General features: G+C 47.7%; 1 long non-coding RNA gene across 3 annotated transcripts; it reads right to left on the bottom strand.

The window, feature by feature from the left end:
* Positions 1-1330: 1330 nt before the first annotated feature.
* LOC120639667 lies at positions 1331-3123 on the bottom strand. Of its 3 annotated transcripts, XR_005661591.1 has the most exons (6): positions 2627-3123; positions 2500-2528; positions 2273-2416; positions 1953-2129; positions 1549-1632; positions 1331-1471 (listed from the first exon to the last, which is right to left on the bottom strand). It is a non-coding gene; the product is annotated as an uncharacterized LOC120639667 (long non-coding RNA). The 3 variants fall into 3 exon arrangements; XR_005661590.1 differs by having other exon boundaries at positions 2500-3121; XR_005661589.1 differs by having other exon boundaries at positions 2273-3107.
* Positions 3124-14850: the final 11727 nt, after the last annotated feature.

The following is a 14850-nucleotide window of genomic DNA, read 5'->3' as shown; positions in this document are numbered from 1 at the left end:
CAGACCACTCAAGACAGGCCAAGCCCAACTGGGTTAAGACAAGGAGGCCCAGGACAGCCTGCTGGATGAAGCTGGGGGCGGTTGGCCCACCTGGCAGGCCGACCGCCTTAGCTTCGATATGTGGCGCCTCCCTGCTGGTTGCTTAAGTCGGTTCCAGGTGCTTCAGCCCGTGGCTCCCTCCTATAAATACAAGGGGAGGGGGTAGAGGAATGGACACACACACACATCACACTCTCTCAACTCACCTTTCTCCCTTGGAGCTTGATGCCTTCATCCTAGATGCTAACACTACTCCAGCGCCCCTCATCACCGCCGGTTCAAAATAGGCATCACCGCCGGTTTGAGGGGTGTTGGATTTAAGTCGCTGGTGATATGGGGGTCATCACCGCCGGTTTGAAAACCGGCGGTGATGGAGGGGGTTCATTACCACCGGTTCATAAACCGTTGGTGATGAGTGTGCCAACAGTTGGTGACGAGTGCGCCAAGCGATCATCACCGCAGGTTCAAGTACCAAATCGTTGGTGATATGTTGATCAACACCACCAGTTTATTACAGGAACCGGCGGTGATGATCCTTTTTCCATCAAAAAATATGCTCATGTAATAATATTGCACCATTTGTCCAGCATATAAATATATAATTATAGCAGCAGAATTCAACCATACATCAAGATTAAACGAAAGAGTTCATAGATCAAGATTAAAACAAAGTCCATACATCTAGATTAATTATAACAAAGACTCCATACATCTAGATTAATTGAAGCAAAGAGTCCATACATCTAATATATTACAATATTTGATACGAACGATATGATCTATGCTTCAGACCCTATTATATTGTACTTAGCTCCTGGCTTCACAACGTAGTCCACAAGCCATCCTGCTGGTTGCTCTTTGAAGTGCTACTAGCTCAGCTAAGAGCAATTCAGAAGTACCCAACTCAGCATTCTATAAAATTATGAAACATTAAAGCCGACAAGTTAGGTATCATTTTAGTAAGGTGCCCGTGCTAACGCTTCGGGTATCATTTTAAACAACCAAAAACGGTATATAAACATTGCCAAGAAAAAAACTACTCCTATGTCAAAAGCTATCATATAATCTCACTCGCGCGGTTAACCAAAACAGAAAGTAAGAGCCTGCCATCTTTGTTTCTTTCACAAATTGATTAGTAGTTACATTAACTAATTTAAATTCTTTCAGATACAAATAGCAGAGACCATTGCATTATGGAAGTTCAGAAGGAAACAATACATCTATTTACTTCAAGCAAAAGGAAACAATACATCAATACAGCTATTTATCCTACATTGAGAGATTACTTGCCTGTGCACAACAATCATGTGAGGAATCCGCACTACAGGTTATGCCAACATCAAAGTTTATTCATGCTAAGAAAATCAATCTCAACCACATTAGGTTCCCGGGACTCAATCTTTCCAACAACCATTTTCAGGTGCTCCTTCTCCTGTATTAAGGGCATTTTATTCATAAGCAGAAACATTGCAAGCAAAATATCCAGCAAAAGTATTATTAGGCATATACCTGTTCAAGAATCCTGTCAATGGATGCCACATATACAGCATAACAAAACAAAATTTGTGGATCTTGGAAGTGCATTGCTAGGTGCTGCATCAAATTAAAAATAGATTTGAAGTGAACATATTGTAAACTGTAAAATGAAGGCATCATCCTAATGCATTGCTGGGAGGGCATCAACATTTATTTCCCAGACCATAGGAAATAGAAATTAACGCAATGGCTTGGAAGGTGAAAACATCAATTTGCCATTGCAATGAGAACTACCATATTTTCAAACAGATGGCAAACAAGAATCCATATCATAGTTAACCAAACCTTGCAATCCCATGGACTAATTAGTGTATGAATGAACTTTTATCAACAATATAAGCTAGTGAGAGTCTGCAATTAGAAATAGCCTAACTCACATCATTGTCGTCGTCCGACTCATCTTCAGAACTGTCCTCATAGCTGCTGCTCTCTTGCTTGCCTGTCCGGCGTGAGGAGCTGCACGGAGGTGCAAAGATCTTCAGACATCATAATTAGCTTCGAATCAGGATTGAACTCCTCTCCTCACAACCAATCTTGGATCACCATCATTTCATCTATATGTCAGAATAATGAACGCAAATGAGAAGTGGCTACTGTCCCTGTTTCGTTTACATAGCTAATCTCCTAAATCAAGTAATTTAACCTAAACAAATTGCTCAAATTAATTGGCTTAGCAAGATAGGGGACACAAGCGAACCTTTGACCTGCAGCTCGAGGTCGACAGACCTGGATCGGCAGGCGGATAGAAGCTACCTGACGTCCTCCCACGCGCTCCTCAGCTCCGCCACTGTGTCTCCCGCTGCCGCCGAGCTCAACGGGTGCCGCCCAAGCTCCTGCGCCACTGGGAAAGAAGCACGCACAGAATCAAGGACTGGTGCGATGGTGAGGGTAGTGGGTGAGTGCCAGGGTAGCCCCAGCCGGTACCTGGGAGCGAGAAAGTGGCCGCAGAGAGGCTGTAGTGGGAATCCATGAAGCAATTAGAAGAAGGGGATGCATAATGAAAATCCCCAAATCTCCCAAACCCTAACCCTAAGATCGAAGAGATCCTCACCTATGCATGGCTCAAGCTGCGACCGGGCCAGCACCTATAGCATAGTAGGATGAGCGGGGCATCTGGCGGTGGCCAGCAGGGCCATGGTCTCGCGGCACGTGGCTGACGGCGGCCCTGATGCGCGCGGCGCTCGCAGCACACGCGCTGGACCTCCTCACGGGATGGCGCGGGAGGAGGGGCTGGGGATGGCGCCAGAGGTCAGGGACGGCGGCACGTACTGCCGGGGTCAGCGTCGAGGCTCGGGGCGGGGACGGCAGCGGGCGGCTCTCCAGCAGGGACGGCGGCGAGCGGCTACAGCTGGGACGGTGACGGGCGGCTCCGGCGGCGCAGAAACTCGGGGACGGCGGCGCGTGCGGTCGGGGTTGGCGCTAGGGCTCGCGGACGGCTGGGCCTGGGGCAAGAAGGGGCGGCGCAGACCCAGCACTGGCAGTGGTCGTGGACGGCGCGGGGCAGGGGCGGGCGGCGCGCGGCATGGCACGGGGCAGGGGCCGTCGTTGGACTCTGGAGCACGGGGCTGTATTTCGATTTGGCACCGCGGGTTGGAGAAGAAGAGTGGTGGGAGGAAGAAGAGGTTGGGGTCTTATACTGTGCAGCCTCATCACCGCCGGTTCGTAACAAGAACTGGCGGTGATGTGCCTCATCACCGCCGGCTCGTGGCTGGAACCGGCAGTGATAGTCGGTGATCGCATCACCGCCGGTTCGTGTTACAAACTGGCGGTAATGAGGGACATCACCGCCGGTTCCAACGTCCACTACGGCCGCCTACTTTGGGTCCGGCGGTGTTGAGGCATCACCGCCGGTTCGTTTTGAACTATTGGTGATAGCCCGTTTGCTATGACCAGTTCTGTAGTAGTGTTAGGTAGACTAGGAGGTGTAGAAGAAGAGGAGGAGAGTGAGGAGGAGTCGGGGGAAGTGCCGGGTCTGTCGGCACTCTTCTCCGCTTGTATCTCGACGGATGCTTATTCGGTTGTAAGTGTTCGAGACTTTCTTTGTTTGTTTATTTGGAATTAGAGTTTAGATCGCAAGTTATCATCTTTGCCTTATATTAGTTGATGTGTATGCTAGCGAGTAGCATTTGATCTTAGCTTAAGACCCCGGATAGAAAAGGGCAGTCTTGGCCAGGGCTAAGGTTACTAGGGAAAGGCGTAGACGTGGTGTCTAGGCTGGATTATACCACTCAGTTGTCTAATAGTCCCACGGTTTGTAGAGGTAGCCGGCAGGTGGTGACAGCCTTGTTCGAGCCTTTTAGTAATCGTCCACGTTCGGATATCAGATAGAGCATATATTGGAACTACCGGTTTGCATAAGTCGGTCGATACCTTTAGCTCGAAGTATAATGGCGACGTGATCTCTTCTTCTAGGCATAGATTCTAGATATAGAAAGTCCTCTCTTCTGTCTTCTCCACACCGGCGCGTGTGTCATAGGATGAGCCTGAACCTATAGACAGCGTACTCATGTTCCTCAGTGGATACGATACCCTGGTATACTCTTGGGTGAAAGCTACAGCGGTATCCGTGGGCTTGCGGATTTTATTCGTGACGTTGCAAAATACAAACAAGGGGTAAGTCTAGGTAAAGAATAAGCAAGGGTAATGCGACACAACACATAACCACACTCCAAGAGGAAGGAATAAAAGAGAGAAATGACAAAAGAAAGAGACTACTCTATCCTACATTAAGTTAGCTGGAGCTTAGGCTAGGTTAGGTGTCCTAGTGCTTCTATCCAAAGCTAGGGTAATGTTAGGACATGGTTAGTACTACAGGTGCCAGGAAAATGGGATAGCGGGGAGAAGGTCCCGTACTAGAGAACATCCAGTTCCGTTACTGTTGTCAACCGAAACCCACCGGCGAGCAACGACAGGCAACACGAAGAGCCGGGAGGTTGCTAGGGCGCTAGAGGCACTGCTCCCTCGTCGACGGCCCGCAATTTCCGTCACGCGCCCGGAGAAGGTGTGAAAACCGGGCGTGCCACCTGACCTATACCCGATCAGGAGGGTGCAGACGTGCTCCGAACAGTTTCCTGCATACAAAGACACGTGTAAACGTAAATCCGAGCCGTGGTCAGCTCCCCGGGACGACTCTTGCATCGGCTTTGAAGAGCCGATCGAGTCCCGGTGTCAGACGGGATCTGATTGTATCCAGATATGATAAATAGAGCAAATTACTATAAAACTGCTTCCGTCAAATCTAGTTGATCTAATCCACGATGGTAACAGCTTCACTGCTAGATCGGAACATCCTACACGTGACTAGGCCTAGCGAACGTAACAAACAACTAAACCACAACCTAAAACAGAGGCCTAAGAACTAGCAAGAGCCGATTCCCGGAACAATCCCTATCAAGGCTAAGATAAAGCATCTACTACACCACCTGATCATCCAATCCGTTTGCAAGGCCTAACCTAGCAGATATTATGCCAACTCTTAAGATAAGAGCAAACCATAACAGGTCGGATCTACTAAATATGAAAGAAGCAGGGCGTTGCCCCTGTGCGACTAATTCTATGCAATAAGAACTAGAATGAGATCGGAACGTGATTGCACAGAGACAACATGATATTCGTAGATGATAAGCAACAAAGCACAATGGATCTACTAAAAGCCATGCTACGAACATCAAGATAACTAGTACTACTCGCCATCAAAAACGCTTCAGTACGAGTAATACCAAGGTAAAAGCAAGAACAATACTACCCTGATCGCAAGAAGCGATCAGGGCAGCATGGCACTTACTTGAATGAAACCCTAGGATTAGGGGTGGCGATGCGCCGAGAGTTGTTGTTCGCGAGTCGTGATGACGCTCTCTTTTCATGAATAACAAAGGGTACATATTTATAGTCCGGAGACTTGGGAAACAATCTAAACTAATCTTGTCCCGATTGGACTCTATCTCTAATCTTAAACTAAATCTAAGGATACACGGCCAATGTGGCCCATATGCTCACGCAGGAGCCGATTTACAAGCCTTCCTCATCTTTTGCTTTAAGCCCGTCTTGATTTCGGCCCATAAATTAACCCTGTTAATTTATGGCGATAACACATGCCCCCCTGGTTTTGGCAATGATAGTTCCAAAACCAATCCGTCGCTTCATCTTCCCGTTAATGCTCATTGACCACATTGCAACCACCAAGGAAGACGCAACGTCTCTGCAACTGGCTCCTCGTAGAACGTGAAAACTGCCGATCCGTCTTCCATCTTTTCACTATTTAACCTCCCTCTGCATAGGCTCTTATTCACAGCAAAACTCCATCTTCTTCCCGAAGCCAGTAGCGCAGAAACCCCAATCCTCCAGCACCAGCAATGGCGATTTCTTCTTCTTCCGGCTCCAACTCTTTTGGAGATTCCTCCTCTTCCTCCTCTTCTCCTCTTTCTTCTTCCCTCTCGACCTCCTCCATCGACTCTATCCTAGAGAGCCGAGAGCCGACCCCCGAGTGGGACCCGACAGCAGCCTATGAGGCGCTGGCTCCTCTGCATTGGGATGCAGAAGAGTTCGATTTCGGGGTCGCCTCCGAGGAGGACGAGCCCATGACTGAAGGAGAGGAAGACCTCCAGTTCCTCTTCCAAGAGGAACTGGAGAGCAGTGAAGATGACGCCTTCTCCTGGGAAGGAGCCGACTCCTCTGAAGAGATTGGCTCTTCTTCCAGCGACGATACGGCGGTAGGGGAAAACCCCCATCAGTTCCTCAAAGCCCTCATGGAGGGAAGCGAAGAGGGAAGCAGCAGCAGCACTGAGGACGACAGCAGCAGCAGCGGCGATGACGACGATGATGGTGGAGACGCACCGTCGCGAAGCCCGAAGCACCGTAGGTGTTCAGACACCTACGACTGGTAGATGTAGGTAGCATCGTAGGAATAGGACCTCAAAGCCGAAGGATTAATTCCTTTTGTAAAATCGGCTTTCCCTGTAATGAATTTCCTTTTAATGAAATCAAATTCCCCTTAATTCCATGTGTCTTCGTTTATTTTCCAAAAAGCTGATGGCAACGCATCAGGCTTCCATAAATATCCAAGAGCCGATGAAATTCAAACTAGAAGCGACCCACAGAAGAATAATACTTCCAGTCTGAACCGAACTCGACGGACCCTCAAATTCGAGTGTAATTCGAAAACCAAGCTCTACAAATCAGAGCAAGAACTCTCCAAGCAGCCGGAATTCGAATCAGAGCCCACAGCAAGCAAACCCTAAATCGACAAATCTGTACCATGGCAGATTCTGCAACTCAAACAACAAGCTCTGCAACTGATGATACGGCAATCTGCGGCCTGAAGGTAATATTCGGCCTAATCTTTTAATTTTCTTCAGCTTACCAAGCTTCTGAAACTGAAACTCTGAAACACGACACCAAACGCATATTTCTGAACTTCTGAACTTCAGGTGTCAGAAATCCTCTTGCCGCATCCCTCTAATCCAAAATCTTTCTGTCTTGGCCCACAAACTCATGAAAACCCCATAGATTTGATCTCTTGTGAAGCAAATAGGATTCCTTTTGTGAGTCAAAACATCGATTTGAACCTCTGGGCCGACTGCTTAAGAGCCTGGCCTAATCCACCTGAGAGCTGGATTACATGGTACAACAGAGTAGCAAAAGCTCACATGCCCTTATGGCAGGATTTGAACATAGCCGATGCACTTAGCCTATCACTGTCACCCCTTGACAAATATGAAAATCTTCTGAAAACCATCGGCTATTTCTGGTCTGATGCTCTAAATTGTTTCCTCTTTGGTCATGGACCCATGACCCCTACTCTGCTGGATGTTACCATGATCACTGGACTAGACATTAGTTCTCCTAATCCTGCTGCTCACAAAATGACAGAAGTCCCCTTTAAACTTTCTTCCAAAGTCAACTGCACAAATTGGGGTACTTACATGAGTCAGCACATGAAAACAAAAGGTCCAGTGACTGAGAAGGAACACATAGCCTTCTTAAATCTTTGGCTAGAGCACTTCATCTTCTGTGGCCCTTCCTTAGCTCCAACTAAGAACAATCTCCCCTTGGCCTATCACCTGGCCCATGGTAATCACACCGGCCTAGGCAAACTTTTCCTTGGAGAAACATACAGATATCTCCATCTGATGACATCTAACTTGCTCAACCACAAGAAACTGAGAACTGGAGGCCCTTGGTGGTTTATCCAATTGTGGGCACAATTGTACTTCCAGCACCATATTCCCAACTTCCAAAGCCTAACCAAGAACTCCTTTCCTGATGAAAATGACAAACCAATCAGATGTACTAGTTATGGCCAAGCTTTATTCAGTCTCCCTGGCAGTAAACTGAATTCGGCAGATCCAGCAAACTGGTTCAGGGTCTTCTACAAAGGATTAGATAATCCTCTCTACTTCCCGTTTACCGAATCTGAATCCTTTGAGAACCCAACTGCCTTCAGACTAGATAGCTTAACCGATGACGACAGCACTCGGCATCTGTATTCTTTAATGATTCGACCTAGCTTCCTCCCCGTTGGCATCAGTACTTCTAACAGAATTATCAAGCCAGGCTATGAATCTTACCAGCCAGTCATAGCAGCTCGGCAATTTGGCCTAGGACAGGTCCCTCCCCACTTCCATATTTACCACTTGGTGGAGAGCAGAGCCGATCTGCCTGATGGTCTCACCAGCTCGAGATGCTACAGCATGTTTGACAATCTCCACATTTCAATACCAGCCGATTTGTCTTTCACCTCCTCATCAATCAGCTTTGATACTTGGTGGAACATGTGGAAAACTCATGTTTTCAGAAAAGCTCTAGGTCCTCGACTGCAGCAAATCGATCCTGAATATGTAATCCTCGAGGAAGAGGTACTGAATTTATGCATTTTATTCCTCCTAAGTCCTCTACTCCTTTCTCTTGGCTTAACCTGCTCATCCTGTCAGCAGCAACAAGATGGTCCAGAACCCATGACCAGCACTGGGGAGCCATTTCACTTTCTTCCAACTGCTCCTGATGTACTTTTCTGCAAAGGATCACCACCAATGAAGAAAGTGATAATGTCTGTTCAGCCCGACTTACTTCAGTCGGCTTCCAGGCGAAGACAAGCTTCTGCAGTAGTTGCCCCCCGAGTCTTGACCAAGAAAAGGAAGAGATCTCAAGGCGAGTGATCAAGAAACCAGCACCAGCATCTCCGAGTCCATCAGAGTTCAACACCAACCAGGTAACTCATCTTTCAAAACCTTCTTCTTTATTTTAGACATATATGCTCTAGTTGACTATAATTCTATTTCCAGGATGCAGCTGAAGAAACCTCCAATGTAGAAGGCCTGAATCAACATGAGACGGCTGCAACTCCCGATGCACTGATGAATACAAGCGAAGAACAAACTGATACAGTCGAGGCTCTTGACCTAACACCAGCTCTGATAGGACGATTACTCCCGAACCGACCAACACTTCTTCTTCAGAACAGGTAACATCATGAAACCAATTTTGAACCAGCTGATAACTTCATAAATGTATATTGTTCTAACTCCAGAGATGTCCATAGCGCTTTGACATTTCAGGTTTACTCTCCTTCGACCCAGCATCAATGGGTCTGATTGTCCCTGGAGCAAAAGCATTACCTCCGCAGCAATCGGCTAACTTGACACATCAGCTTCAACTCATCAAGGATCTTCTATCCGCCCCAATCACCGCTCTGGTTGATGATTCCGGCAACATAAAAAACATCTTTGAACAAATAGAACCCCAACTCCCAGAGCCATTGCAAATCAAGCTCTGGTCAGCCAGCAACCTCCCATTCTTTCGGATAGAAGTCAGTAAAGCACAACAAAGGATGGAAGCACGTCGCTCTCAAGCTTCTTTGAAAGCTGACATCACCCAAAAATGCAAGGCCCTCAACCAGAAGAAAGCAACTCTAGATATCAAAGCTGACGTGTCTGCCAACACAAACCGACTCAACCTCCTGAAGAAAGAACTGGCGGAACTCGAAGAAAAGATCCGCACCACCAAAGAACTCATCCAGGCCGAGGAAACCTCCATCGCAAACTCCAAGCAAGAAACCCAGGAAATAGCCGAGCAGATACAAGCAGAGTTTGCAGAGATCAGCACCTTGAGTCGGCAGATAATCACAGGCGACGACAAGGATGACGAAGCAATTATAGCACGAGCAGACTCTGTCCGAACTGAAGCCATCCATGCCATAGAAGAGTTCCTGAACCAATAGATAGGCTCAAGAGAGAATTAGTATTGCCTGTTAACTTGAAACTCGTAACTGTCCTTTAAAAACATCTTAAGTCGATGGTCACACATCGGCTGTTCACTTTTCATATTTTTCACTAGCCAACTCAAAGTGTTGGCCTGTCATGATGATTTTTTTTACTGGCCAACTCAACGTGTTGGCCTTTCATGACTCTTTTCTCCTTTTTTTTATTTTTTTTTTATTTTTGCGCGGCCAACTCAACGTGTTGACCTATTACACTGCAGCCAGATGGATCTCATCGGCTTTTTCGTTACTCGCCTTCCCACATGCTCGGGAAATACTTCTTGAGATGCTGACCATTGACAGCAACAGAAAATTTGACACCTTCCAATTCTTTGAGCATGTATGCATTCCCAGGCAAAACCTGATCAACCTTATACGGCCCATGCCAAGTCGGAGGCCATTTACCAAACTTTTTGTCTTTAGTTCCCAATGGCAATACCGCCTCCCAAACCAAATCTCCAACTCGAAAATCTTTAGGCTTGACCTTCTTGTTGTATGCACGGGCAACTTTAGCTTTGTTCTCTTTGATTTTTTCCAGCGACCAAAGCCTTAGCTCTATCAGGTCCTCCACATTATCGTTCATCAAGGCTGCATACTGTTCAGCAGATAGATCATTCTGAAACTCAACACGCCTTGATCCAGCCGTGATTTCCCATGGTAGCACAGCATCCTGGCCGTAGACTAGATGGTACGGCGACGTCTTGGTGGACCCATGACACGAAATACGATATGCCCACAAAGCTTCTGATAACACCTCATGCCAGCGCCTAGGGTATTCATCAATTTTTCTTTTTATGAGCTTGATAAGGCTCTGGTTGGATGCTTCAGCTTGTCCATTAGCTTGGGCATAATACGGAGATGATCTGATCAGCTTAATCCCCATGTCATTGGCAAACTTTCTGAACTCCTCTGATATAAAGACCGATCCTCCATCGGTCGTAATGGTCTGAGGGATCCCAAATCTATGAATGATGTGTTCTTTGACAAAGCTGATCACATCTCTCGATGCTACTGACCTCATGGGCACTGCCTCTACCCACTTTGTGAAATAATCTGTGGCAGCTAAGACCCATTGGTGACCCTTGCTAGACGACGGGTTGATCTGTCCAATCATGTCCATGCCCCATCCTCTGAATGGCCAGGGTTTGATGATAGGATTCATCACTGATGCTGGCACTATCTGAATTTTGCCAAACCTCTGACATGCTTGACATCCCTTGTAATATTTGAAACAATCTTCAAGCATAGTGGGCCAGTAATAACCCGATCGCCTAATCAGCCATTTCATCTTATGAGCCGATTGGTGAGTACCGCAGGCTCCTTCATGAACCTCATGCAAGAGCCGATTTGACTCTGAAGGTCCCAGGCATTTGAGCAGTAGTCCTTCCAAGGTCCTGTAGAACATGTCATCCCCTATCAGAACGTACTTCATGGCCTTGAGTCTTATCCTTCTGGGTGCCCCCCGAGCCGAATCCTTCAAGTAATTGAAGATATCGGCTCTCCAGTCTCCGGATTCTAGAAACTGGACTTCCACCTCGACTCCATCGGCTGTCTCCCTGTACCCGGAAGCCATCTGTGCCAAATCATTGGCTTCATTGTTCAGAGTCCTGCATATCCAGTGGAAATTGATGTATCTAAATTGTGACATCAACTCATGGCATTGCATCCATATCGGGAAAAGAGCCTCACTCTCACATCTATATTCCTCCGTGAGCTGAGAAATCACCAATTTTGAGTCCCCAAAAATTTCCACCGCCTCTGCTCCAGCTTCAAGGAGAAGTTCCATCCCTTTGCGAACGGCTTCATATTCCACCAAATTATTGGTGCATGAGGCAGTCATTCTGATGGAAAAAGAATATGTCGCCCCTCGAGGCGAGACCAACAGAATTCCCACACCACACCCATCATCACAAGCCGATCCATCAAAGAACATAGCCCAAGCACGAATAAATACTGCAGCAATATCAGTGCTGATCCTGTCCGCAACAAGATCTGCCAGTGCTTGTCCCTTGACTGCTTTCGCAGGCTGGTATCGGATATCGAACTCCGACAATGCAAACATCCATTTTCTGAGCCGGCCTTTAAGGACAGGGGCCGACAGCATATGTTTTATGACATCTGATTTGCATATGACAATTGTTTCCGCCGAGAGCAAAATATGGCAAAGCTTTGTACATGTAAAGTATAAGCAAAGACAAAGCTTCTCGATTTCAGGATACCTGGTCTCGGTGTCTAACATGTGTCTGCTGAGGTAGAAAACCACCCTTTCTTGGCCGTCATGCTTCTGGACTAGCACCGAAGCAATAGAAGTGTCACCGATAGATAGGTACAAATAGAACGGCCTATCTTGCTGAGGAGGAACCAACACTGGAGGCTTTGACAAATATTCTTTGATTTCATCGAAAGCTTGCTGCTGTTCTGCCCCCCAGCGAAACTCATCATCGGATTTGATCTTTACTAAGCCCATAAACGGCTCAATGCATCCGGACAGATTAGAAATAAATCGCCTGACAAAGTTAATTTTACCGATGAGTTTCTGTAACTCCTTCTTTGTAGTAGGTGGCTTCATCATCTTCACGGCTTCTTGACTTTTTAGGCCGATCTCGATTCCCCTTTCATGCACTAGGAATCCCAGAAACTGACCGGCCGATACACCGAAGGCGCACTTCTTTGGGTTCATTTTGATCCCAAACCTTCGAGTTCGTTCTAAAACTTTGCGCAAATCTTCTAAATGCCCCGCAGTTGACTTGGACTTGACCACAACGTCATCAATGTAGATTTCTACCAATCTGCCGATGAGATCATGAAAAATGTAATTCATAGCACGTTGGTACGTTGCACCGGCATTTTTTAGTCCGAAGGTCATAACCAAGTACTCAAACAAGCCAACTGCACCTGGTACTCTGAACGCAGTCTTGTTCACGTCCTCTGGGGCCATGAATGATCTGGTTGTAACCGGTGTTGCCATCCATAAAACTCATCATTTTGTGGCCAGCAGCGGCGTTGATCAACGTCTCTACAACAGGCATTGGGTATTCATCCTTTGGAGTTGCTCTGTTGAGATCTCTAAAATCGACGCAGACACGCCATCGGCCATCTTTCTTTTGTACCGGCACCACACTGGAGATCCATTCTGCATACCGGCACGGCCTGATGAACCCAGCATCCAGCATCTTCTCCACCTCTTTCTTAACTTCTTCTAGGACTTCGGCCTTCATCTGACGTGCCTGTTGCTGAAACGGCCGAAACCCTTTCTTGAGCGGGAGCCGATGCTCGACTATGCTTCTATCCAATCCAGGCATCTCCGTGTAGTCCCATGCAAAGCAATCCCGGTATTCTTTTAGCAATGTGATCATCTCCTCTCGCAAAGCCGGATCCAACTTACTGCTGATAAATGTCGGTCGTGGCTTATCCCCAGGACCGATGTCAACCTCTTCCAAATCATCAGCTGATGTGAATCCATATCCGAGTTTGCCGTCATCTAAAAAATCGACCGCGAATGCGAGCGAGTCTTCACTATCCACAATGTCAGCAGCAAACACAGGGAGATGACAAGAAAAATTATTTGGCCAACCGCACGGGCTGGCCGCTTCTATACTTCTATTATTTCTCAGAACCCAATAGTCAATAGATAGCCAACTGCTACAGGAGGCCTTCATGCGTACATGATGTAACAATTCCGACCAAAAACAGAATTTTTCTATTTTTCGGGGCCGATCGCCGGGATCAGGCCTCTCTATTTTCCTTACACCCCGTATCTAGCCAGAGTGCATCTATTCTGTGAGGCCAGTGGATAAGACCAGCCTCAGTCCGTTTTTTGTCGCCTCAATCCGATCACAGTCTTCCAGGGCGATCCCGGAAATCGGCTCTTGTTCTTCCGCATCCCAGGCATTCATGTCTGCGACCGAGACCTCGCTGGAATCATCTGCAGGGACCACCTCTACTTCATCGCCATCCCATTGGACGAGGTACTGGTGCATTGTGGAAGGGATACAATAGTTGGCATGAATCCAGTCTCTTCCAAGCAGCAACGTGTATGTGCTCTTGCTGTTAACGATGAAGAACGATGTCGGTACAGTCTTGCGGCCCATTGTCAGTTCCACATTAAGAACGCCCATCGCCTCTGATGGCTGTCCATTAAAGTCGTTGAGCATCACATTGGTCTTGATCAAATCGGCAGGAGAACGACCCAATCGGCGCAGCACAGAATATGGCATCAGGTTAACTGCAGCACCAGTGTCGACCAACATCCTGTTCACAGGTTTGCCGTCGATGAAGCCCTTGAGATATAACCCCTTCAAGTGTTTGTAGCTTTTCTCCTTGGGCTTCTCGAAAATGATTGGCCGTGGGCCGAGATCCAACTACGCGATGGCCAATTCCTCCGGTTGGGGTGCTCGAAACTCCGACGGGAGCACGAACACCATGTTCACGTCAGCCGATGGCCTTTCATCAGCTTTTGTCTGCTTGGGACGCCACTCCATCTTCGGGGGGCGCCTCTCTTTCCTCTGCGGTCGCCTAACTTGCTCCGCGAGACCCGGACGCGCTTTCCTCAGCACGTCAAGATACTTTGCTTCTGCGTCTTCGAGGTTGCGCAAGCACTGTACTCTGCGCTTCTGCGACCGATTGAGCCCATCAGGACACCACCGTGGGCGATGGTACCTGTCTTCTTCCTCTAGCTTTGCATCACCTCTGGATGGGTGCCCCACATGGTCGTCCTGACGAGTTCTGGGCCCCAGACGCCGGAACACCGATGTCTTGTCCTGTTGGTGCCCTCGAGGCCTGCACTCCAAGCAATCATCTATAGTAGGTAATTCGGCTCATGCCAGAATTCCAACAGTACCTGAAGAACGGGCAATGCCTAGTGGTCGCGTATAGCCTGGCGCCTTCCCAATGTCCTTCCTGTGCGGTGCTCGTACTCGTCTTCTTCCGATTCGCGTCGGCGGCACAGGTTGTACTGGTACTGATATTTTTCCAGGAGCCGATTAGAAGCTGGAAGCTGATTGCGGATGTGACGTACTTGC

Source organism: Panicum virgatum, chromosome 7K, assembly GCF_016808335.1.
Source record: "Panicum virgatum strain AP13 chromosome 7K, P.virgatum_v5, whole genome shotgun sequence".
NCBI lineage: Eukaryota > Viridiplantae > Streptophyta > Magnoliopsida > Poales > Poaceae > Panicum > Panicum virgatum.
Note: the sequence above shows the minus strand (reverse complement) of the source record. Positions and strands in the feature narration are given on the sequence as shown.